This window comes from Palaemon carinicauda, chromosome 15 (assembly GCF_036898095.1).
Source record: "Palaemon carinicauda isolate YSFRI2023 chromosome 15, ASM3689809v2, whole genome shotgun sequence".
In the NCBI taxonomy this organism is placed as follows: Eukaryota; Metazoa; Arthropoda; class Malacostraca; order Decapoda; family Palaemonidae; genus Palaemon; species Palaemon carinicauda.
The window spans coordinates 21,489,435-21,515,600 of record NC_090739.1 but is presented as its reverse complement, the minus strand read 5'-3'; the positions used below and the strand labels follow the sequence as shown (position 1 = coordinate 21,515,600).

The 26,166-nt window shown below is 34.8% G+C and overlaps 2 protein-coding genes across 6 annotated transcripts in view; one reads left to right on the top strand and one right to left on the bottom strand.

The window, feature by feature from the left end:
- Positions 1–21,069, bottom strand: part of LOC137654507 (uncharacterized) — a 96,359-nt gene extending 75,290 nt beyond the window's left edge. The window contains exon 1 of one of the 5 annotated variants that reach the window (XM_068388191.1): positions 20,748–21,069. The gene's annotated coding sequence lies outside the window, so the exon portion shown is untranslated. Of the gene's footprint in view, positions 1–6,787; positions 6,958–13,029; positions 13,182–20,747 lie in introns of those variants that run through there. The other 4 variants (XM_068388192.1, XM_068388186.1, XM_068388190.1 and 1 more) reach the window with 4 other exon arrangements.
- A 310-nt stretch (positions 21,070–21,379) lies between these two features.
- Positions 21,380–26,166, top strand: part of Ykt6 (YKT6 v-SNARE) — a 65,803-nt gene continuing 61,016 nt past the window's right edge. The window contains exon 1 of the mRNA XM_068388194.1: positions 21,380–21,546. The gene's annotated coding sequence lies outside the window, so the exon portion shown is untranslated. The remainder of the gene's footprint in view (positions 21,547–26,166) is intronic.

Sequence of the window (26,166 nt, the reverse complement as noted above, 5' to 3'; positions counted from 1 at the left end):
TCCCTGAATCATAGGGTATAACCATCACCGGTTGCTATAAATTTTTTTTTTATTTTTGTCACGCCAAAGCTTCCGCTGAATGAATCCCTGCCTAAACATTGACAGAGTATAAAGAGAGAGAACAAAGTCTTCAAGTGTACACCTTTACATCCTTTGTTCAGTTTCAACAGCAAATTTCTTAAAACATATAATCGTTGGCGATCCAGAATTCACAAATAAAAGACCATGATAAATACTTACAAGAGTACCGTCATATATGGTAAGCACACAACGTTTGAGCAATTACAAGTAATCTATACAAGAAGCCAATCCTTGTTAACGTGAATCAATAAATGCTAATGAGCCAGAATCTCGATTAACCTCGACATTAAAGCCCAGGGGGCTTACCTTTGAAATTAAGATTTCGTGTACACTTCCTAAACAGAGGCACTCTAAAATATAAACCATACATCTTCCATTTTACCTTATACACAATGTATCCTTCCCTCTATAACCATGTAATTTCCACTGTGAGATAATGCTAGTTGTAAAAACATTCTTCACCAGATGATAAAGTGGGATACACGAAAAACAACGAACAGATTAATATTTACATTTACGGATATTCTCATTAAAATTCCAAAGCCACGTTACCCAGAGTATACAGCTACGCCTACAATCCTGTCAATGGTATAGAGCCTAATGGAAGAAGACAAATGTGTAACATAGAAGGGTTTACAACAAAACTGTATCCAGTCAGTACTAAAAATTATCAAGAAACCTTTAAAGGTTTAATTTACTACAATGCGAGTTATATATTGGGGTATGCTACAAAGATCATCTTAATTTAAGCATGACAAATATATTACAATAACTAGCTACTTTCAAAACCAATCCTTTCATCGATTTTCGTTTCATTCATGGTAAAACTAGAAAATGTACCCTTGTCACGGCCTTGAATAACTTCAACTATGAATAAAATGAAAATAGGCTCAACAATAAAACTGATACCTATTTTGTGTAAAATACATTAAAAATAAACTAATCAAAACACAGGAAAACAACAAGACATAATAATGTCAAGGTGTGACCTTCACATCGATTGATTTGGTAAAAAAAATTGGACAATCATAAAACCACACCTACGGCAGCACGAGACTCCCCGGCTATCCTTTCTAAACATACACAAAACCACATTTTGTGAGACCATTATCCACTTCATCTTTGCATTTGGAGCAAGCACCTGTGTCGCTGAGTGAAATGATCCTCAGATCTTTCCAGCATGTTACGTCGATGTGTCTTTTTCCCTCTCTTCGTCCTCCATTAGCCGTCACCTTCCAACGAGAGAGAGAGAGAGAGAGAGAGAGAGAGAGAGAGAGAGAGAGGAGAGAGAGAGAGAGAGAGAGAGAGAGAGAGAGAGAGAGAGATGGCGTACCCTTTCGTACCCAACTACCTACCTTTCACTACTCTTTTGTGTTCTAGGTACACTTTACCCGACTCAACCTTACTCTAAACAAGGAACATACTACGCATTTATCGCGTACCTTCAACTACGGTTGCACTCTCGATATGAAAACATAAAAATAGAAAAACAAATTGTTGCTAATTGTATCATAATAAACTACCGGCTGTTAATAGGCCACTGCAGAACAAAGGCCTCATATATATATATATATATATATATATATATATATATATATATATATATATATATATATATAATATATATATATATATATAACCAGTGTTACTAGTACACTGCAGAACAAAGGCCTCAGATACACACATTTTGTAATATATATATATATATATATATATATATATATATATATATTCAAATAAGCCATATATTTTGGATACATTAATGTCTGGATTCTCTTACCGACCTCGGCATCAGAGACCCAGGCGAAATCATACCTAAACAAGAGCTTGTGACCGGCCGGGAGTCGAACCCTTGTCCGGCAAACTTGTATAGACAGTGACTTGACCACTTGGCCACGAAGAAAGATGGCTTATTTGATTATGAAAAACACGTCTAAATGTGCAAAATTTATCATATATATATGTATATATAATGACCTTAAGTCATAATGAATGTATATTTGATTTAATTCTAACTCTTTGCATTGGAAACTTTAATAAAAATGATAGCCCATTACAAAGAAATGTAAAGTAACCATGCATTTTATGTTCAAACGGAAATGACGTGCGATTGGTCAGATAAAAAATTACAATTCACAATGGCGACGGTTTAAAAACTAACTTATATTTAAATTTAAACTTCCAGTGTCCATGACGGAATCAACATCTGCCGGAAAAGGCAATGAAATTTATAATACCGACCAACTAATTTAAGGTTTGAAGTTCTCTCATGCAGAGGCAAGGGACAGTGGTATTGCCCTAGCAAGCAGGACAATGTTCTTACATATGGTCAGCGCCCAAGCTCCCTCCACCCACCTTAGGACCAAGCAGAGCCAGGCAATGGCTACTGATGACCCAGCAGATAGACCTAGTCTTCCTCAAAACCCCATCTTTAACTCACAGAGGGTGAGGTTGGAGCGACCAAAGCATCTAACGAGTTCGAGCGGGACTCAACCCCCAGTCAGGGACGTTACCACATAGGCCACCACAATAAAAAAACAGATCCTTAGGATGACATTAATTCCAGATAAAAATGATAAGAAAAGACAATTTCACCAGCCAGCACTGAAATGCAATATAACAATAAAAGCTAAATCCTATGGCGTTTATCTCTACACCGGATATACGACCTCAAGCAAGCAATCCTCCTCATCCATGACACACACAACGTGATGTACCAGCTAGGGGTCGTTTGGTTCGATGAAACCAGGGGCCTCCTAGACCAGGCCACGGTCTAGGTACGTACGTTATGGATTTTTATAACGGAATAAACGTATCTTGGATAAATGCTTTCGTTTTTAAAAGTCTTTACGCACAGGATGGTTATACTGTAACTGATGCATGGTAATAAAGAGGGGGTGGGTTTAACTTCTTTGGATGCAAGCTACTACAAACCACAACAGGTGTTAAACAAAGAAAATGCAAGTTGTCACTTCATCGATCACATTCCTTTCGAGGAGTTAAAATCCTCAATTCCGATTCTTACATCTAGCTGACTCATAAAAAACATCTGCAGCTTAACCACCACGCACCAATGACTGCAGGTGTTACAATATTCCAGGTGGAATCCTCTCTCTTGTTATGAACAGATGGCTGATAAGGAATGCGACCTTACTCTACTCTCTCTTCCGTAACACAAAGGCCATTTATCCAGAAGTCCCGTTTTAAATAATAAGATATGTGGTATTGGCTATTTTTAAATATAATAGCTCAAAAAGTACTATAAATACAGTAAAATTCATTAAAAAAAACTTGTTGGTTTACATAAAAATATATTGCATTTATGAATTTGCCCTACATGGTCCGACGATGGGGCTTCAGGCCATTTAGCGTCTAGGTGTAACTGGGATAACTCACAGATGCCATAGGAAGTAAAAGTCAAGAGGGTTAGACAGCATGCTCTTAGAAGAAAGTAGGCAGCAACGGAGGTAAGAGGGATTTCCCAAAAGATGGGCGGTCCAGAAGTGATGTAAGACACCTGGTGTGGACCTCTCTACCTGTCATAAACCAGATTGGAGAAAAGTTTCCCATCGATCCAGTGGTTTCGGTAGGGTTTCTAACGTCTGAACTGTAGTGCTGTCAAAAATATATAATAGGACTTAAGAAATATGAACTATAACATTGCCAAAAAACAATATCTCACAGTAATGGGATTTCTAACGTATGAATTATAGCACGGCCAAAAACAATATCTAATACAGTAATCATATCTTCTGTAAACAGAACAAATCGACCCTGATCGTTTATTGAACCCTTCCGTCAGATCACCCAACCCCCCAAAACCATTTCCCATGCGAATAGCTCAGTGTTATTACATTACATTTACCCAGAAATTTGTTTAAAACGTTCCTATTACTACTTCCATTACCATTTCAAATTTATCTATCTATACCTTCACGAAGCCCATACATGCTAGAGCCAAAAATGGACTATGAAAATTTGCGGGTATAGACTGACGTAGAAAAACCATGAAACAGATGAGAGTGAAGGGGCATGTCTGAGGCCTTTGTTCTGCGGTGAACTAGTCACGACTGCTGATGATGATGAATATAACTTAGCTTTTAATAATAATAATAATATACATTTTTATAGTCGACTTTTCCCGTACGACGAATCGTGAGTATTTATAAAACTCCTGGAATCGACGGTTCTACAAGACGCAATGCACTTTTGCGTTCTGAAATGTCCATTTTCAATTTCTGATGACAAATTACCTAAGCATTACATCTACTTCCAAAGCTATGTTACGTAATATCAATTGGCAAAATCCAAGAAATTTTTATAACCATAAACCTATATTTTACCAGGAGTGAGAGAGAGAGAGAGAGAGAGAGAGAGAGAGAGAGAGAGAGAGAGAGAGAGAGAGAGAGAGAGAGAGAGAGGGGGGGGGGTGTCCAAGGGAATATCACGTGAGTGTGTGGTTTGCCAACCCCGCACACTGATATGACATCTGTCCTCGAGCCAGACCCCGGTGTATACAAGTCTAAAGGAGAAGTAGCTTAACCTTGGCTTTGAAAATTGTTTGTCGTCTACTGTCATTTAAGTACAATTTGGGTCTAAACTGCAGTCTTGACCCTGACAACCAAGAAACTAGGTTATCTATTGGACTACGTAAAAGATCATGTCAGTTTTCTTATGTAGTTCAATTCGAATGCTTGCTTACCGATTTTTCCAAAGCTATGCATCTTATCTGTACAATTACTACCTTGAAACCTTCATAAAAAAAATGCATTAAACACAACAAAGAACGCCACTCCCAAATCTTATAAAAGAACGAAAAAAGTTAGGGGACACGTCCCCACCCAAAACGGGAAAAAAACAGTAAGCGGAAATAGCTGTGGCGTTGAGGGATCCAAAGGATAGTGGCCGGAGCTATATTTAAAATGAATGAGACTATACGGCAGGCGAGAGCGAGAACCAAGCAAAACGCATTCAACAGGTATTGCAAGCAAAAATATGCCCGACGTAAAGTGAAGGGTTTACCTTCGATTTTAAGGTTGCCGGCAATAACCATCATTTTGTAGGATGGGATGGAAGGGGAATTACCTTGAAGATTGTCCAATTAACATTGGAAAATATTAAAGTCGTTAGCAACTAAACAGGGTTCAGTAACCTTGTTATGCAGTACAAACTGTACAATCCTTTGGCAATTCTTAAGAACTAAAGTACCTTGATAAGAGTCACGTGCATGTGTCTAGCCTTTGTAACAACTGGCCTTACGTACACATCACAAAAAGCAAAAGGGCACTAGATGCCTCACCCAACAACAAGGCATTTCCTAACATAAAGACACTGCCACTAACGCAGCAAGTATTGGCACTGCAGCACTGAGTGGATCCAAATAAGACGACGAACCTTTAATAGAGGCACTCCTGAATTAACTATAACAATTTCAGACTGAACTTGCACACACACACAAGAGAAAAGAAAAAAAATATAACACCCGGTTCCCTAAGAAATTTTCAAAACTCCCCCTAGTGGTGACTATACCTGGTACCCAGAATTATTTTCAAGCCACTAAAAATATTTGTCTGGTAAATGCGTACTCTTCTTTACTAACACTTCAATTCCGTTGACTATCCTCCTTACACAACAAGAAGAAAGTCTCCTGTGAGCATACATGGCACACAACCAAAAATACTAAAGGGAGACAGCGGAAGAAGAACAGAAAAGGGGAGAACTCTCCAGAAAACGCCCATCTACGATTAAAAGCCAAATAATCTCAAAAGGACACTTGAATGGATTACGCATAAAATTCCCCACCTAAGTTCATCAGCTACGACAATCCTTAAGGACATGCTACAACGCATTGCTTAAAGAAGGAAACGGAAGGGGGAGGAGGGACGCGACAAGTTAAAGCGCATCCTTGAGGGTTGATGACCGTCTGTCTAGTCGACGGCACGAAAAGACACCCCCCCTCCCCACCTCTTCTCTGCGACCACAAACACCTGAGAGAATATTAATAGCAGGTAAGCAGGGTTAAAGAAAGTGTCATCACTGAAGAAACAAGTTCAAGTGCTAACTTGTATTTAGTCTTAAATGAAATAAGCCACAGAATGTGTCGGGAGAGGAGAATCAGGCAGGGTTCAATAAACGGAGGAAATAAAGACGTAATTACGACTCCTTTTTTCTAAGGTTAAGTGTGATAATCTCAATGGTCAATGACCAACACCTTCCAATCTTCAGACAGCTTTAGCAAAGGTTTCAGTCTGCTTTATCCTATTCCCTTAATAAATATACTGGAATACTTTAATCAGTAATCGGCAAGCAACAAAAAGTGCCGTACGAGTATTGACCCTTGAACTCCTAATGGTCCGTTAATACCAGTAGGTCTTATCAGTTACATCCGGTTACTTACCAGTTAGTTACATCACAATAAGATAACTAACTACACCCTACTGCTTGCTAACACTTCCAGATCAATGTTGCGGTTTAGTCGGTGTAATTTAAGAATGAACACTCAATAACAACGGACCACATTAAAATTATTACAAATCAGTACCATAATCACTATTTCCCAAAAATACCTTCTCACGTGAAAGGGAAACTTCATAAAGCCGGGCACTGTCAACAGTACAGTACACTATGACAGTCCCATGATCTTTCTCGCGGGGTTAATTCAAATTTTTCCCAAGACAAACACTTTTCATGCTAAAATAATTCTTACCTTCGGCAGTCCCACGGTTGCAAAACACGAATTTCGTATAACTGAATATAACATACAAAATATTCCAGCGCACAAGGTATATTAACTGGAAACACCGTATAAAGTTCAAAGCATATACAGTATATCAGCCGACCCAGTCCACGTACACAGTTCACTATTTCACCTCTCAGTGCTTACTGGCAACTCGCTCCCCAGCCTGCTGCCAGTGCTCCTCGTGGACATGGAGGAGACTTCTCAAACCCTTGTTTTCAGCCCCAAGGGTTCGCGCCAACTCTCCCCCACCACAAACTGAGATGCCGGTTACCGAAAGCTTTCCATTTTCTAAAGCGAGAAAACACTTTTAATAACGACGTTCAAGCATGGAAATGTACCCTATTGGCTTTGCTTTATAAATGAACAAAACAAGAAGGAAAGATGTCAACGGGACACAACACATATGACGTCAACGAACTTAATCGCGATGCTGCAAGCTACCGAGCTCGTGAATAAGCAGGTGGGGTGGTGTGACGTCATGAACTAACCAAAAGCCTTCAAACGTCATATTTCCATGCGTACAATGACGTAACAGGACATTAAATCTTAACTGGTAAAAATACAAATACGACTGTACGTTATGGTCATCATGATATTCAAAATTACCATGGTCACTTGAGGCAAGGCTATCAAACACAAGGGTGGCAACAGATAGACTAACGCCTGAATAACGCACAGTATGCATACGGTAAGCCCTTAAAGTCGCGGCCTAATGATTGCTGAAGGTTGGGTTCAAATTATTTATCTACGTAAAAATAGAGCGCAAGCTTGGCAGTTCTAGAACAAATGAAATGTAATAAATGACATATGTATGGTCACGAACATTGCCAGCATATATAATAATATAGTAAACTAATCTGCAGCTGTCCAGCGAGGTATCGGTTCGAACATTTTCATGGCTGGCTCCTGTAACTCAAACATGAGTATACATCCACCTATACTAGAATATTGTCAACATCAGGTTAGATATACTATTATTATTACTACTATCAAAGCTACAACCTTAGTTGGAAAAGCATGATGCTAAAAGCCCAGGGGCCCCAACAGGGAAAGTAGCCCAGTGAGGAAAGGAAACAAGGAAAAAATAAAATATTAAAATATCACTCCTGATAAAGGCGTCAACAGTAAATCCTCAATCTTATCTTCCGTGAATACTCAGATTCAATTTTAACTGTTATCAGCCCATTCCAATTCTCAGCGTTAAAATTAGAACGACAGCAAATGACGAACATACATAATAATAGAAAATAATCATTTCAATTTTAATAATTCTTTGCTTGTTGGGACCACAAAATTTGACTTTCTAATATTAAGCTAGAACCCTAGATGGAAAAGCATGATGTTAAAGCCCAAGGGCTCCAAGGAAAAATAGCCCAGTGAGGAAATAAGTGAAGTAATGAACTTAATGAAATATTTTAAGTACTATCAAATCTTTAATAAAAAAGTAAGTATCCAAGCTTTGTTAATTTAATCATATAATAACACAATATTATTCTTAGTAGAATTAGCAATGCAATAAAATTCAATTGAAGATAATAATGCCTGTACCTCTGAGATAATTTTATTACAATTGTATTTAACATATGATATTTGTCAAGGTATACTTTGTGGTTTTCACTCATAATGTTCCCTTTTGTATAAAAAGTATACTTTACTCATATTTCTACTACAGCATTTCCCCAAGGCAACTTACAAAAAAATAACTAATTAAATGACAAAACCGCGAAGGACGTATTTTCCCAAAACGTCAAGACCACAAATACGAAGCTTTGCACATTGAAAAGCATAGTCATGGAGATGTATTGAGAAGCTAAGGGAGCACAGTGACTTTCACTAACCAAGCCAACAAAGAAACTCGAACCTTACAGAGGCACTGGAGAGACAACCTTCACATTTCCTGAAGATAATGGCATTGATAAAAATCAAGGCTAATAATTACTGACTGTATATATATATATATATATATATATATATATATATATATATATATATATATATGTATATATATATGTATATATATATGTATAAATATGTATATATATATATATGTATATATATATATGTATATATATATATGTATATATATATATATATATATATATATATGTATATATATATATATATATATATATATATATATATATATATATATATATATATGTATATATATGTACATACACATATATATATACATTATATATATATATATATATATATATATATATATATATACATATATATACACACACACATATATATATATATATATATATATATATATATATATATATATATATATATATATATATATATATATATATATATATATATATAATCCGCCTACGCTCATTGACGCAAAGGGCCTCGGTTTGATTTCGCCAGTCGTCTCTGTCTTGAGCTTTTAATTTTCACCTAGTGCAAAACAAAAAACGTATTTTACACTATCGTCGAAAATGTATAACTCAGAAACAAATTCACTTACTGTAAATGGCATCAACTTAGAGAGAGAGAGAGAGAGAGAGAGAGAGAGAGAGAGAGAGAGAGAGAGAGAGAGAGAGAGAGAGAGAGAGAGAGAGAGAGAGAGAGCTTTATATCCGATCTGAAATGAAAATCTATAAAAACACAGTGGCTATACCTTTACCATTGAGGCTATCTATTACGACACGAACAAAATTCTGACACATCAAAGTTTACAACGCGTGAGACTATTAAAAGCGATAGAAACTTATCTTGAACCGGATAACACTCTTGATAAGGAATAACAGTTTTTCTTTGGACATGACGCAATGTCAATACAATATTTATCGTAACTTAAAATTGGTAATTAGAAAAGAAACCCACTTCAATAAGAATCAAATACTAAGCAAAGGAAAGGTAGGATGTTAAAATTAGAGTTGCCAGCTTGTTAATAAAGGAATAATAACGACTCCAATTATGTAACCACCAATGAAAAATGTTTACCTTCTTTCCTCGCAAATAGCTTCTAATTTGTTTGTCGGTGAAAAGACTTTAAATTCCTTTTCCCTATAACCTTGTTACTGTAACACATTCCACATCTAATGGAGGTTTTGCAATGTCAAACGCGGTGGAATCGTAACCGCACAGATGGTATCTCCCCCTCCTCTCAAAGCCCTTGGTGGAGGGAGTGGCGGTGAAGGGCTGTTGGTCAGTGTGTCATATCTTCCAGCATTAGAAGCTGCTGCCGATCATTGTGCTAATTAAGAATGTGACACGAAAGCAATCGTCCCCTCTCCCTTCAATCGCAATGGTGTACAACATATTTAAGGAATTATAAAATACAGTATAAAGTTGATATGTAGTAACAAACACATATGCGCTTATCTTGAAAATAAACAAAATAGTAAAGTTCATAATTAATTAATCGTAGACAAACAGATAAAACAAATAAAATATCTAAAGAATACATTTGAGCACTACAAGTGCGGATAGGCTATTTTGAATATTTACCCACCATAGAAAATTGGAGACAACCAAACCAAAATAATACAGGTATGGAAGAAGTGGTGTTTAATATGAATTTGATGTAGCTTATGAAAAATTATTGAGGTTATCAAAAAAGCAATTAGGGTTACCAGAGTTGATGAGAAAACGCGCGATGATACGGTATGGTTGCTAAAGTGTGAAGTACTGTAGCTGACCAGGGTGCATACGGTGTGTCTGGGTGAGAAAATGGAACCAAAGGAATTGATTAGAGTAACAGTAGCTCATTTATATAGGGTAAATGTTATAGAAGTCGTTAAACAAAATTATAAGCATATAACACTATCGTATTTAGAATACCAGGGATAACATATAAAACTATACGAATGCGACACTAAACAGATTTATGGTAGAAGTAAAGACTATATCATAAGAATAATTTGCTACGAATATTTGTGTAAGTGTGTGGTATAAGTACACACAAGATTCAGAAGATACTTTTTAAAAGTATTTAAAACATGCAAAGTAGAGGGAAATACTGCATAAGTATAAAAGATGTAGAAAATATTTTGTAAGTTAATAAAGTGTCAATTTCAAATGAAAGCAAAACCCATACTATATGGGAAAAAGGGAGTGGCTGGTATAATGTAAAAGTGGGTGTGACAATAAGCTTATATGTACTGTAGATGGAAAGATTATAAATGTTAATGCAAAAGATTCGGGAGGAAAGGCCACTGTAATAGATTAACAAGAAAATTGACGTCCACAACAGTGGAATGAAAACAAGTTTATTCATTAGTCTATAAAAGAAAGTAATGAATATTTTATTTCTGTGACTTACTTACCTAATCATAAATATATATCTATCTCTGCATATACATACATATATATATATATATATATATATATATATATATATATATATATATATATATATATATATATATACACACACACAATATTACTAGCTACAACCTTAGTTAGAAAAGCAGGATGCTACAAGCCTAAGGACTCCACCAAGGAAAGTAAACCATAGAGTAAAGAAACTAAAACTATATATAACTAATAAAAAAAATATTCTAAGATCAATAACAAGGTTAAAATACTACAGATGTGTCTTCTATAAACTATGAAAAGACTTGTGTCAATCTGTTCAACAGTAAAGAGTTTGTAAGCAATTTTGAACTTCTGAAGTTCGACCTGACTTAGCTGCCAGATTATGAAGACCATTCTACAATCTGGACATAGGGGGAATATAACCTATTTTTGGTTTTTTTCTAATAGTACTGCATACTGGTTGATACCACTTGGGAGATTTGAATACCAAGGATGGTCCGATTCATGAAAAATCATAGGCAACCATGCACAAAGTTGGTAATTGAACGACAGTGGCAGACTGATATGCAGACCCGGAATAGGGAATTTAACAGACCAGGTTTTTGTCCAACAAATTAACATATGAATCAGCAGTTAGAGACCAGACATGAGAAACATGCTCGAAACCAAGTAGAATGAAAATAAAAAATATTTCCTCAGGTTAGAGTGATCACCAAAAGATTTAAATAACTTTTTCAATAAGCCATTTGTTGAATAATTGAATGTGTTGCTCAAAAGTTATTTGCATCAAGAATCACACCTACAATCCTTAATGAGTTGCATCATGTCATTGTCAATGCAAGGATCTGGATTTTGAGTCTCTGTCCTTGACATGCTTGCAATCATATTTCGACTTTTATTAGGGTAAAACTTCACCAACCAAAATTTGCACCGTGCATTAATTTCAGCTAGAACTCTATGAAGGGGTTTACCAACCACAGGCCTTCATTCAGGAGATGGAACTGATACATTAGCATCAACTGCAAGTTGCAACGAACTAGTTTCATAAGGCCAAACCCACCTCCCCATATATAGTGTATATATATATATATATATATATATATATATATATATATATATATATATATATATATATATATACAGACAACCACAACGCCTCAATAAGTTGAATTCGATTTCACCGGATACTTTTCACAAATATTTCTTACGTTTCACAGTTGCTACGAATATTCTTTGAAGCTCACATTAATTTGCAAATGACTAGAATCAAACTACTATGACAATTTCTCCAATACAAAATAAAAGAAAACAGCCCCATTTCTGGCAATTCCATCATACACAAAATGGTTCTATTCAAATGGAGTTTTTTTTAAGTACCTTGACTTAACGTCATACATTGAAAGGTTCCTCAACTCACTTGGACCTTGACCATAGTAACACAGGAGATAAACCCTCACGGAAACTATAGGGCACAACCAACGTTCATAAATAACATTTCAAATTCTTTAAAACACTACTCTCTCAAATAGATTTCTTTCTTATGATATACAGAGTATATGTGAACATTTTGCAAGAATGACATGGTATATACAATGAATTCCCCCAATAATCGTTGAAGACCACTAATGGAACTGCGTCTAAAAGTCCTAGTTTAAGTTGTACCTTAATTGCGCGGGTAACCTCCCCGTATAATTAAGCCGAACGCTTAGTAATTATGAATACATTTGCAAAATTGAACAAGGTTACTGTTGTGATGAATAATGGTCTCATCGTTCTTTGCAATTATCATTGTACATCTTCACATTACAAGTACTTCCACTTCAATGACCTTTCTCTCCTTGAGTAAATATTGTAATTATGACCTGAAAATAGTAACATCTGCGAATAAGTCACTAAATACAAAATTATACAATGAAAACTGTTCTACATACCGTACAACTTATGGCAGAACACACACAAAATATTTTCTGCTTAAAAAGCATAACACCGTCAACTATCAGAGTGCTTTTGGGTGAATACGGCCGGGCGGAGAGGGTTAGTTATCGTAGTTGTTTGGCGTGGACTATCAGCGCCGCCACCAGGCACCAGCCGTGGCACTGGGCAAAACGCCAGCTGAGACAGAGAGAGAACGAAAGACTTTCTCCCCTTACCTATAGCTGAAGACATGCGTCACACCTCTCTCTCACTTACTTGCCTCAATGAATCTCATTAAGTAATCATAACTTCGCTTCCGTTCGCAGTTCTCAGGAACTTCGTGTGCGCTCGAGAAAGTGTCTTCCTAAAAACAGATATAAATATGCAAAGTATAAAATACGTTTATGCTACCATATTCAATAAAACACACGTGTACAGCAGCGTGCAGTCTACGCAACCTTCCTTCAAACGATTGCGTTAACTTCGGATACACAGACCTTGGAAACTATTCCTTCAGTGCAATGTTCGAATTCAGCCTGTCCTTGAAAAGACGAACGTAACTAAACAAAGAGCTATGTATAGCACAGACTTCCATCTAAAGAACACGCACACAAACTTAGCTTTAAAAGATCAATCACGTTAAATTTCATGCATTCAATACAACAACAATACTTCGACATTTGCGGGTGCTTTACGCTGCCCCAAGAGTGAAGCAAGCATCCAAAAATAGACGAAGCAGCATCACTGAATGTATTCAACATTCCAAGGTCGGAAAATACTTCGTAATGATCAACTACGTCCGGTTATAACAGTGAAAGAACTACATAAGGTCTATCCACGCAGTCACAATGAATGCTTTCAAGGGCAATTCGCAGCACATAGTTAATTCAAATTGTTTTTAACTGCGGATTTCAGCGCTTACTAGTTGACATCTCACTACATTATTTTTCTAACGCCCACGCTGGATAAACTCGGTATTCTATTATTTACTTGGCAAGAACAAAATAATAATAGTGAAAAGCAGCCAATTTTTAATACTTGACAATGCTGTTAATCAATGGTTGTGTGTGTACGCGCGCGCGTGCGCAGAGGCTTAACCATTAGCGTCGGAAATAGACTCCACTAAGGCTGGCTCGACGGTGTCTAACTCTCCTACCCCCCTCCCCCAATCTCCTTGGACCACCTAAATGGTCGACCTTGCAGTAATAGTCACCTGTTTGCAAGCAATTTCATAACCCAACCACCACGGAATACTAACTGAACTTTCATAAAACATCAGCAGTGTTTGCTACGCAATGTTCATCTGAGGTTATAAAATAATGCATCCCGGAGGGCTTCCAAGTGCTATGTTAAAGGGCAAATATTCAGGTGGCACTTTCCATCTTCACAGTACCGTTCCATGGTATTGCGGATCCCGAGTTTTGCTAACACGAAAGGAAGATGGAAACAGATTAGCTCAACCAAATGTGGCTACTGTGGAATTAATCCAAATTCTAATTTAAACTCCGAATACTTTCTCAAATTAATTAGTGGTTCGCGCATAAATACTTTATTCGAATAACTACAATACACGGAGTATATATCAAAAAGAATACTTGAGCGTCCAACGTGGCTGACAAATACCAAGGTTTATGAAAAATAAATGTTCACACTCGACAAAAATAGGAATCAAGTTGAAGATATACAAAACAGTTATGGATAAAGAAACAGGTTAACATTAATCTGACAATTTACATCACAAATTATGATCTATCACAGTCATATTTAATGATGGCATGTGGGAACTATCATTAATGGAAATCTTAGGAACAACTTTTTAGTTGGCAACAAACTTATTCCTTCCAAACAGGAACTCGAAACAAATGATGTTTCATTCACTTACTTATACATGTATTCTATACCGTATTCAGATTTCACCACCGTATCTATTTTCAGCTAAAAAATTATTAGTGATAGCCATTTGCTGAAGGGGAGTTATAACCGGAGAAAAGAATATGAGAAAGACTGTCGAGCTTTTTTTTTTTTACTACTGTGTACAGTGCTCTACATGAATCCATATACAATTGTAATTAAATTTTTTTATAATAATGATCACAGATGATAAATTGTTTAAAGGAAGGTACTGTAGTTACTGAATTTCCAGAGTGACAGGAAATTCTAAGAAAACTGTACAGTAATAATTATAATGGTGGTAGTAATAGCCCTACAGTATTCACAAGAGGCTGGATGCTGATTTTCCCACAGCACAAAGAAATTTATCAATGTTACTGCATTACTGATGTAAGTGTAAACAGTAGATGAAACTTTTTTCATGATTTAAAACACTAATTCTTATTCAGTCAGGGTGAACGTGAGCAATGTGACTCAAGTGTGAACTGAATAAAACTGTCTATGTATATGTACTGTAGTACCATGGTATGTTGTCATCTGAAGCTTGTTAAGGGGTTTAGCATCAAAGTAAAAAAGGCCATTCAGTACCTAACCTAGTACTACTGTCATGATTTCAAGTTTTTAAATTCATCCAGGGCTATTCACATGATGAAAAGTTATAATCATGACAATCAAAACTATATATGCTGTGATGACAACCCCTTCATGGTTTAAAAGCCACTCATGAATAGCAGGGGCAACGGTCATGACAATGCCAGGCAAGAACGTTTTCAATAGGCTACCACAACCCTAAACCCTTTCAACCCAACTTCTAGTATGGTTAGTATGTCGATTGCAATGAAAGAATCTGTTCTAGTAAATTCTTTACTGGACTCTATTCTCCATATGAATTTCCATATACAGTACAGTAATACCAGCCTACCAAAAACTTTCTTGGTAACATAGTTATCTGTATGGATAATACCATCAGATGAAGAACGCACCTTAAAGAAAAAAAAATACTACTACTGTACAGTACAAAGTTTCAGTTAATGAAAAGCCTCACTGCAGTTTTGTATGGCAAAGTACATGAACACTAAAAAAAATTTGTGTTGTCAGTAAAGGTCACCATATAAATAATACAATCATAAACTGTCAAAGCAGGCCTTCAATTTATGCTATAATGACATTTGTCCAATGAGTATGGCTGCTAATGATATATCAACCTTGTTAATTTCCAACAACTTTTTATTCATTATTGAGTTTTAAAGAAATATTTAATATAATAAAACTTATACTTTGGTTAAGAGTATGATGGTATAGCCATCTATAACAGCACTACTATCCATTAAATACTATGGGGTTGAAAATATCTCGCATTGAAATCAAAATTTGGAAGATATCACAATCTAGCCAACCTTCATATAGGTCAATATTAACCCCCCTATCCCTTATTTTCAATCATTATTGAATCATAAATCATGTCCTCCTTTTGGTACTGTATCTTTATTACTGTTAACTGGAGTTAACCAATGGAGCCACTACTATGTACACTAAATAATTACTGTAAAAGTTATCAAGTTAAGGAATGGTTTTGTAGGGAAACTGAAATGATGGTAAAATCTTGGTTCAATGTTAATGATTTTTTAGCTTGCCTATACCATGTTGTAAGTTAAGTCCCTGAAGTGTTGGAAGATGGCACTAAGGTTTCTGTGGTATTGCACTTCAAACCTCTACATAAAGTTGTGAAGGAATGAGCCTACTTACCTAAGTTGCAAGCCTCTTACTGTAACTTTTCAATTTCTATGGATCTAGGAATCCCTTCTGGGTTTGTATTCTATAACATGCATATCTATCAACAACATATACTGTCAAATTTTAATCACAATACCAAATTATCTCTATTTTCTGGTCACATCACATCTCTTTAATACTGTACATCCTTAACTGTGATAAAAAATTATCATGATACTACTACTGTACTACCTTATCTGGGAAATAATATTTACTACAACAAATAGTAAGGGTCTCATAAATTACTCTAGATGAATGGCAAGATTTTCATCAAATGTTTGTAGCATACTTTCCACTGTATTACAACACTGTAACATCACATACTATATAGTAAAATTATTTGCTTAATGGATCTTTAGGGTTCCTTTCATCTTCATACCTACTCCAGCTCTAAAAATAAATAATACAGGTGTTCTTTTATTTTAGCATGGCATATTACTTCTCCGACAGCTGCTCTTTAATGGCCAAATTTGCCATATGTTATTCCAAATAGTACCAATTCCTTGAGACTTTTAATATTCATAAGAGTTCTAACTCCCAACCTCTTTGAATGCCAATCATCAAGTTCACATTTAATTGCATTCAAAAGAATATAAAATTACAAGTTCTATAAATACCTATTGATCAAGTGTGTTATTCGTTAAGTGGGTCACTTGTGGCCACCTATTTAAGGAAAAGGAGGGGGTTACAGTAACTTTCATCCTTTGGTGAGTAGGGGGGGGGGTTTGCAGCCATAATGTCCCTCATCATCAGAGATTGCATCATGTTACAGGAGAAATTCCTCCCAAAATAATTTTTCAAGTCTTGTTTTTTCCTTGAAGTCCCACACAATTTCAATATCTACTGGACATTAATATGAACCCTGTATACCAATTTACAGCACGAGAGAATTCAAGTTATGTTACTTATACAGTATTTGATTTATTCAATCAATTAAGCCATTTAGTACTTCTCAACTTACGAACAATTAGTTCCACAACAAGACTGAATAAAGTGGGGTAGAAATGCATATATCATATGTTTTAGTTATTTTTTTTTTTCATACCTGTGCTATATTGTGTTGCTTGTTTGATTATCTATACAAACATATCACACATACAACAGTGCTATTTGTCACTACAATAGTGAAGATTGCTAAATGTACTTCAAACACCTAAAATTCTTTGTGCACAACTAATGCTAGTGATACTTTCTTCTCCTAAGTCTTTCATTTTAAATACATAAAGTTGTTAGATCGTGATATGTTCACAGAGCGGTCAACAACTTTTAAACAAATCTAATACTGTCATTAGATAATGCAGTGTCTATAATAGATTAGATAAGTTCTAAACAGTGTACTCCCAAGTTTCATAATCATATACCCAAGTAAACTTTATAAATTACTTGCCTGCTGACTACAGTGGCCTACCCCATGGGTTAAGCATATAGCCTAAATGTTATACAGTAAAATTAACTACAGGATATTACCCCCAAAGACTAATAAATTGTTCATTTGAAGATACTTGCCCATATATATTAGTACACAGCTTTAATTTTCCTAATAATGTTAGGAGGAATGAAACAAAACAAAAACCTTCAATGTAAAGATGGAAAAATCAAGTGCTACTACTACTATGCCTAAATATCATCAGGTTTATTTACCCAACAATTCAAGAGAAATAACAAACTATCAATCTTTACCGTAGGTTTTCCAAGCATTCATTTAACATGCATCTTATGGCTTATTGATGCTGTGATCTTTAGTGCTAGACATAACCAGACTAGTTTACAAATATGATTAAGCTTAGCCAAACCTAACATTATCAAAATGATATAGGTTGCACCATACAATTTTTGGGTATCAACTGTGCCCATGGTTCACTGAATTCAATTAATAGCAAAATCTTTGGCTATCAACTGTCTACCCATGGATGACCAAATTCAATTAAAAGCAAAAACTATATTGTTAAGAAACAATGGACCAAACACTAACCAATGCATTCAGATTTTCCAACACATGTATCATCATTTATGAAAGCTAGTACTAGGTATGTAATTCTAACAATCATTCATCTCATTACAAGGCACAATACCAAACAGTAGTCTATAATTATTTTTCAGCTGTGACCAGATCGTGGGATGATCTTCCTAATCTGGCAGTTGAATCAGTGGAAATTCTTTTCTGCTGTACAGGTTGACTGTCTTGCTTTATAATTGGAGCCTTTGTAGTTGATTAGGGCAGACAAGGTGTAAAATATCAAAATTTGACTGAAAACTAAACAAAACAAAGGCACCTTTGTAGAACAACGGACAGGACACACTGCCTGCATAGAACACCCAACATAAGCTTCCCCACCTAACCTACTTCTTTTCTGCTGTACAGGTTGACCGTCTTTTTTTTATAGTTGGAGGCTTTGTAGTTGATTGGGACAGACAGGGTATAAAATATCAAAATTTTACTGAAAAAAAAAAACAACAAAGGTACAGTACCTTTGTATAACAATGGACAGGGCACACTGCCTGCATAGAACACCCAACATAAGCTTCCCCACCTAACCTACTTCTTTTCTGCTGTACAGATTGACTGTCTTGCTTTATAGTTGGAGCCCTAGTATTTGATTGGGACAGACAGGGTGTAAAATATCAAAACTGAAAAAAAAGGCATAGAAACCTTTATATAACAATGAACAGGACCTTTTGCCAACATATGCTTCCCCACCTAAGCTACAAGTCGTGTCCTTACCTAATTACCTAACGGGGAGGCTAACAGCGGCCTGCAACCAACTTAGACTGCCATATTCTTAGCGATACTGTTGAAAATAAAGGAGTTATGGGACATGGCCGTCATTACACATACATCCCAGAACAAATTCTAATTGGAAAACCAAAACAAGAACTCTACCAAACCTAAGAACTGCACCCTTACCTACTTGACCCTCCTGTGACCCCAATTATTACTGGTTGGAAAAGCAGGATGCTATAAGCCCAAGGGCTACAAGGAAAATAACCCAGTGAGGAAAGGAAACAAGGAAATTAGCCCAGTGAGGAAAGGAAACAAGGAAATTAGCCCAGTGAGGAAAGGAAACAAGGAAATTAGCCCAGTGAGGAAAGGAAACAAGGAAATTAGCCCAGTGAGGAAAGGAAACAACATAAAAGAAAAGTAATGAGCAATTAAGATATTTTAAAAACTAGCATAAAAATAGACATTTCATATATATACTATAAAAACTACAAAAAAAAAGAGGAAGAGAAATAAGATAGAATAGTGTGCCTAAGTGTACTCTCAAGCAAGAGAACTATACCCACAAGACAGTGGAAGACCATGGTACAGAGGCTATAATACTACCCCAGACTAGAGAACAATGGTTTGATTTCAAGTGTCTTTCTCCTAGAAGAGCTGCTTAGTACAGCCAAGGTCTTTTCTACCCTTACCAAGAGGAAAGTAGCCACTGAACAATTACAGTGTAGTTAACCCCGTAAATGAAGAAGAATTGGTAAAGTTTTACAGGAACGAGTGCCATTTTCGAAGAGAGCAGACCTTTTACTATAGAAAACAAGTAGTTTTTTCCCTAGGTTACATTACCCTGTAATACAGTACAATAATACCTAGAGCCCTTGGGTTTACAACAATATGCTTTTCCAACTATGGTTGTAGCTAAGCAAGTAGTAGTAGTAGTAGTAGTAGTAGTAGTAGTAACAACCACGGTTGTAACTTGGCAAGTGAAACCAATAATATCCACAAAAAGGTAAACTAACCACTGACTGCTTGCGGTCCTGGTAACGTATGCAAAACTTTCCTAATAGTTTTTCTTTTATTTTTATTAAACAGCAACTAAAGCTACTTCACTTATGTCCACATGCTTATAATTATAAGAGTGTCATCTAGACATAGGCTATCTTATTAGTGTAGCTTAATCCCCTGGACTAGGCCTAGGCTACCTTGGACTGATCATCACCCACTGACATAGTCTACCCTACGCAAGTTACTTGACATAGCCCTATTCATATATCAATAGCTTACAAACTTCATCAACAGCTACAGCACTGACCTGAGGTCAATATACTTGAACTAAACAACAAAAGGTATCCTCACCTATGACCCAGTTCCCCAATTAGATGTTGCTCATATCTTGCAATTGATCGTCGTCGGCCTCACAGAATCTTTGGCACATGAGAGAGGAAAAACCGATACGAAAAATGGAACCCCCTGGGGAAAAATAGTCTTAATACAGCATCTTGAACTAAAACACACACACACTACACGTCCTGTAGGATAATTGTCTCAGTGCTCCAGGGGGTTAATTGAGCTGAGGGAGCTTTAAAACGAGGAGGGAAATAAGAACCCCCGCCTCCGAGCTGCTCGTGACCAGCTGATGAGCCGCGCCACTCCCTCGATCGATCCTCACCCCACCCTCACCTAACAACTAGTTCCTCAATCCTTAACAAGGATATTTTCAATATAATTATTCCAGCGGGCACTGGACGTCATCATTAGCATACTAATATCCAAAATATTAGACAAAAAACCATCATGACGTTATATTACAGGGAAAGTTATAACGTGTTCGAATTAAAGATATCAATTTATAAACGACACAAGACTTACTACGGTTGATTAGAAAGCGCATAGTTTATAGAGGGCGTCAAGTTGCTTTAGATCAGCTAATCCTTTTCTTTCAAGATAAGAATTAGTTTCGATTCTTTTATCTATAGAACTACTATCGATAGAGAAGAAATTTCTTTCTCCTATTATTATTAGCTCAAATATTGTAATTTTGCGAGGATCAGCTGGTGTTGAAGTGTCAAGAACGAGGTAACCTTAGCAAGTGGCAGGGGGGAGCAATTTCACTGATTATTTCAGACCACTTATTTGTGGTAGTGTCAATTTCACTGTAAGTTTGAATTCCCCCGTTATTGTTTTATTGTTATCGACCTCATTTTAACTAAATAGTCAGCTTAGATATAAGTAATTCGTTGCTCTTATTCTGGACACTAAGATAAAGTATGTTAGCCGTAAGGTAGTTTAGGATACTCCAGTCAAGACCCGAATTATGAGTTACGTAATGGGTTCTGTTATTATTAGGATAGGTTAAAGAAATTATTTTGGTAAAATAGTACAAATATTATCCATAGTACTAGAACTTTTAATTTACGTAGGGTCCTGTTCATCTTAAGCCCTGTTCAAGTGTTATAAATTAGCCTCGTTTGAACTAACCTATGCTAGGAATGGGCATAACAAGGCTATTAAAAATGGATAAATCTAAAGTTAGGCTATACACGAACTTTTGGTAATAGTTTACTTACATTAATTATGAAAAAGGTATTAGATTTGCATAGGTTACCTTACAAACAAATTAGAGAATCTTACTATTGTTTAGTCATTTTTATAATCACAAACTAATTAAAAAGTCATTTCATTCATTTCCTACTTTACCCTTGGTCTTGAAGCATCTTGTTTTTCCAACTAGGGATGTAGCTTAGTAAGTAGTAATAATAAATTATAGTAATATGACTGCCAGAGGGTTTTGAAGAAAAATAACATTGTTTGTCCTATTAAGGAAGTTCATATATATATATATATATATATATATATATATATATATATATATATATATATATATATATATGTATATATATATGTATGTATATATATATATATATATATATATATATATATATATATATATATATATATATATATATATATATATATAAATTACTGATAAGGTTATTTCTCTCAAGTTTCTAAAGGAGCAGGCCTGAAAAGTTGATCTTAACAGAGAGTTGGATATTTGATATTCCTTTATCACAGAGTAATATCATGTATACACATATTACAGTCCTGATTAGGTAGTTCTCTTCATTCGAAATATTCATGTTGTTAAATAATATCACAGTTTCAAGTCATCAGTTGACAATGGCTTCACAGTTGCTAAACTTGTGTGAGTTCGGGACTATTAAGCCATATCATTTTTGGTTGCTGAACTATAAGGCTGTTACAGGTTTAGGTTGTAAGACATATAGACAGAAGGGTGTTTAGGCTTCAGGAACCTTGAGGCAGAATGAACACAGAAATATGTTTAAACTGTATACATATGTAATATATGTGTAAATATATGAATATATAATATACATATAATATATATATAATAAATATATAATATATATATATATATATATATATATACATATATATATATATATATACGTATATATATATATATATATATATATATATATATATATATATATATATACGTATATATATATATATATATATACGTATATATATATATATATATATATATACGTATATATATATATATATATATATATATATATATATATATATATATATATATATATATATATATATATATATATATACGTATATATATATATATATATATATATATATATATATATATATATATATATATATATATATATATATACGTATTTATATGTATGTATATATATATATATATATATACGTATTTATATGTATGTATATATATATATATATATATACGTATTTATATGTATGTATATATATACGTATTTATATGTATATATATATATATATATATATATATATATATATATATATACGTATTTATATGTATGTATATATATATATATATACGTATTTATATGTATGTATATATATACGTATTTATATGTATATATATATATATATATATATATATATATATATATATATATGCAGAAATAATGAATTAGTCAAACTAGATATTTAAAAGAACTGCTTAAGGATCACCTGAATATCCGCCACCCCAAATTTTCTCGCCTGAAGATCCGCTACCCGTAGCAAAGCTCTTTATTTACTTTACTTTAAGGGCTGCTTTTCAGGTATTATACCTACTTTCTACAGGACCTTTCATAATTCATTTTATTGTATACATTCCAAGGCATTCAGCATTTCACACTGCAGATTACTCATTTATTGTTTAGTCCGCATTACTTAAGCACTTAGAAAACAAGGAAGTCTTCAATTTCCTCTTGAAAGCCTCAATATCTAAAGTCTTTTAGATGTATAGTTGGAGATTATTGTATAGTCTTGGAGACTCATTGTTTGAATTACTCAATTGTTATTATACTGTAAACTGTCCAAGCCTAGTACCGTAACATTCTTGAATTTGAATTGCGTTTGGTACAAGTGTTAATATAACTGTCTACGCATAGTACCATTTATTCTTTGAATTGCTTTAAAGAAACAACGAGTAAGAACTCTGTATAATCGCTGTTTTGTCATTCGGTTTAGTTACTATGCGTAAACATTTACTTAACCTGCTGTTATTTGTTAATGATATTAATTTGCGTATTAATCTGTTGATTGAAACCAAATGTATAATTTGGACCCATGATCTGCCTATAGAAGCACATTGAATACGATACTATTGAGATATACTGTATCAAGATTTCGCACAGGAGAGTGTGGATCGATATGTAAAAATCATGATTATGTCAAATATGTAAAGTAAAACATGCTTAATACCACTGTACTAAAATAAATGATAATTTTGTACATTGTGTATATTCTTTAGATATATAATAAAATTATATTTTTGTAAGCTATCTGTATTTTTTTTTTTTTTTTTTAAATATATATATATAACTTACCACAAGTCTTGTCATTATTACTCTTAAAACTATCAAGTCATAGACTGCAAAACTCCAAGTTAGATCATTTCAAAAAATTTATTATTCTGATTAATTTTCTAAATTTTAAACAAGAATCTTACAAGTTCATCTATGTCCAAGTTGGATTATTTGCAATTAGGACCTGTCTGATAATATTTTACATATGAAAGTAGCAAAAAATCAGTCATAGAAGGGATATCTCTTATCTAATTTAGATGAATGCTAGCTATTCTTGTTTGTTACTGTTTTTGGTTGTTTAGAAACTTGGCTGGTTTTATGCAGATGCAAGGCTTACTTTTGTAAGTGGCCCATTAGTGTTCTATCATAACATCTTCAATTTGTAATTTAAGATAAAAAATTTTTTTTACCTATTATGCAGATTACTAGGTTAAAGGTCTCTGTAGTAAGGAAAGTAATGCAGTACAGAGTGAAATGGAAGATGGTGGTCAGTAACTTGACCACAAAGAAAAAAAATAAATGGGGTGGAGGCAGTAAATGATAAAAGTAATATTTGGTGGAAAAATTAATTAGAATTTTTGTATACTGTATTACTGTACAGGACAGTACTGAGATGTTCATGAAAACATCCACTATGTGTTAATAGGTAACACTGAATTTTCCCTTAAAGTTATTAGTTTTGCTAATTTAATTAGGATTCATTTGTTAGAAGTATTTGATAACTTTCTATAAATTAAAATAAGTAATGTATTTGAGTAGTTCAAGAAAGCTCTAAACGTGCAACATACCAGCCTGACTAGTTCAATCATAGTTAGAAGTAGTTAATTGTAACCGGGAGCTTATCGAAACACCTTGAAGGATCAAATACAGTGATGCCTTCCAACACAAAATTAAAACACCACATTAAATGATTATAAAAAGGATTTGTTCCGCAGGTGGAATACAAACCTACGCTATTTTTTTAAACATTTAACTTAGCCAGTGGATATATATATAGCTAACGTCTCTTGACGTCCGGCAGAAAATTCAAAACTCGCAGGCAATTGAAGATTGGGTAGCTAGGTGTACTACTAGTGCCGCCACTCGCCAGGATACTAGAACCATTCCTCAAATCCTCAGTTCTTCTCTGCTGCTGTGCAACAACATTGGAATTTCATGCTTGCCCATAACCTTCAAGTTTGCAAGAGCTTTGGTGAAGTACTTTTTTTTTTTGGTTAATGGCTTTCGCTTGATTGGATTTTCTTACGATTTTTCCTGAAACTCTTTTTGTTTTGACTATTTTGACCCTTGCTTGTTTGATCTCTCTCTGGATATTCCATAATGGCCGACCCTTCCCCTGTGTATAGGAAGTGTGTGAAAGGCTTTAGGAACCGCCTTCCTTAGGCCTCAATCGATCCCCACTCCATTTGTACTAAATGCCGAGTAAATTATGTATTTTTATGGATCGATGTGATGAATATTTTAAGAAAATTTTTGTTTTCAATATTAAACTTACCCGATAATCATGTAGCTGTCAACTCCGTTGCCCGACAGAATTCTATGGAGGGATACGCCAGCTATCACAATACTAGAAGGGGGTGTATTTACCAGCGCCACCTGTGGCCAGGTACTCAAGTACTTCTTGTTGACACCTCCTCAATTATTCCTCTGTCGTGCTTCCGGCAAGACGTTCTGGGATACGCTTATGTTCTTGGAGTATTTTCACGACTTTGGTGAAGTATTTCTCTTTGATTTCGGCTGTCGCTTTACTGGAAACTTCTATATTAGCTTAGTTAGCTTTTGGAATTAATTTGATTAATTATGGTGACGAGAGAGTATGAACTCTGGTTCACCTTTCAATGGCCGACCCTTCCCTTAGACGGAAGTGTTGGTGTCTAAGAGAGTATAGA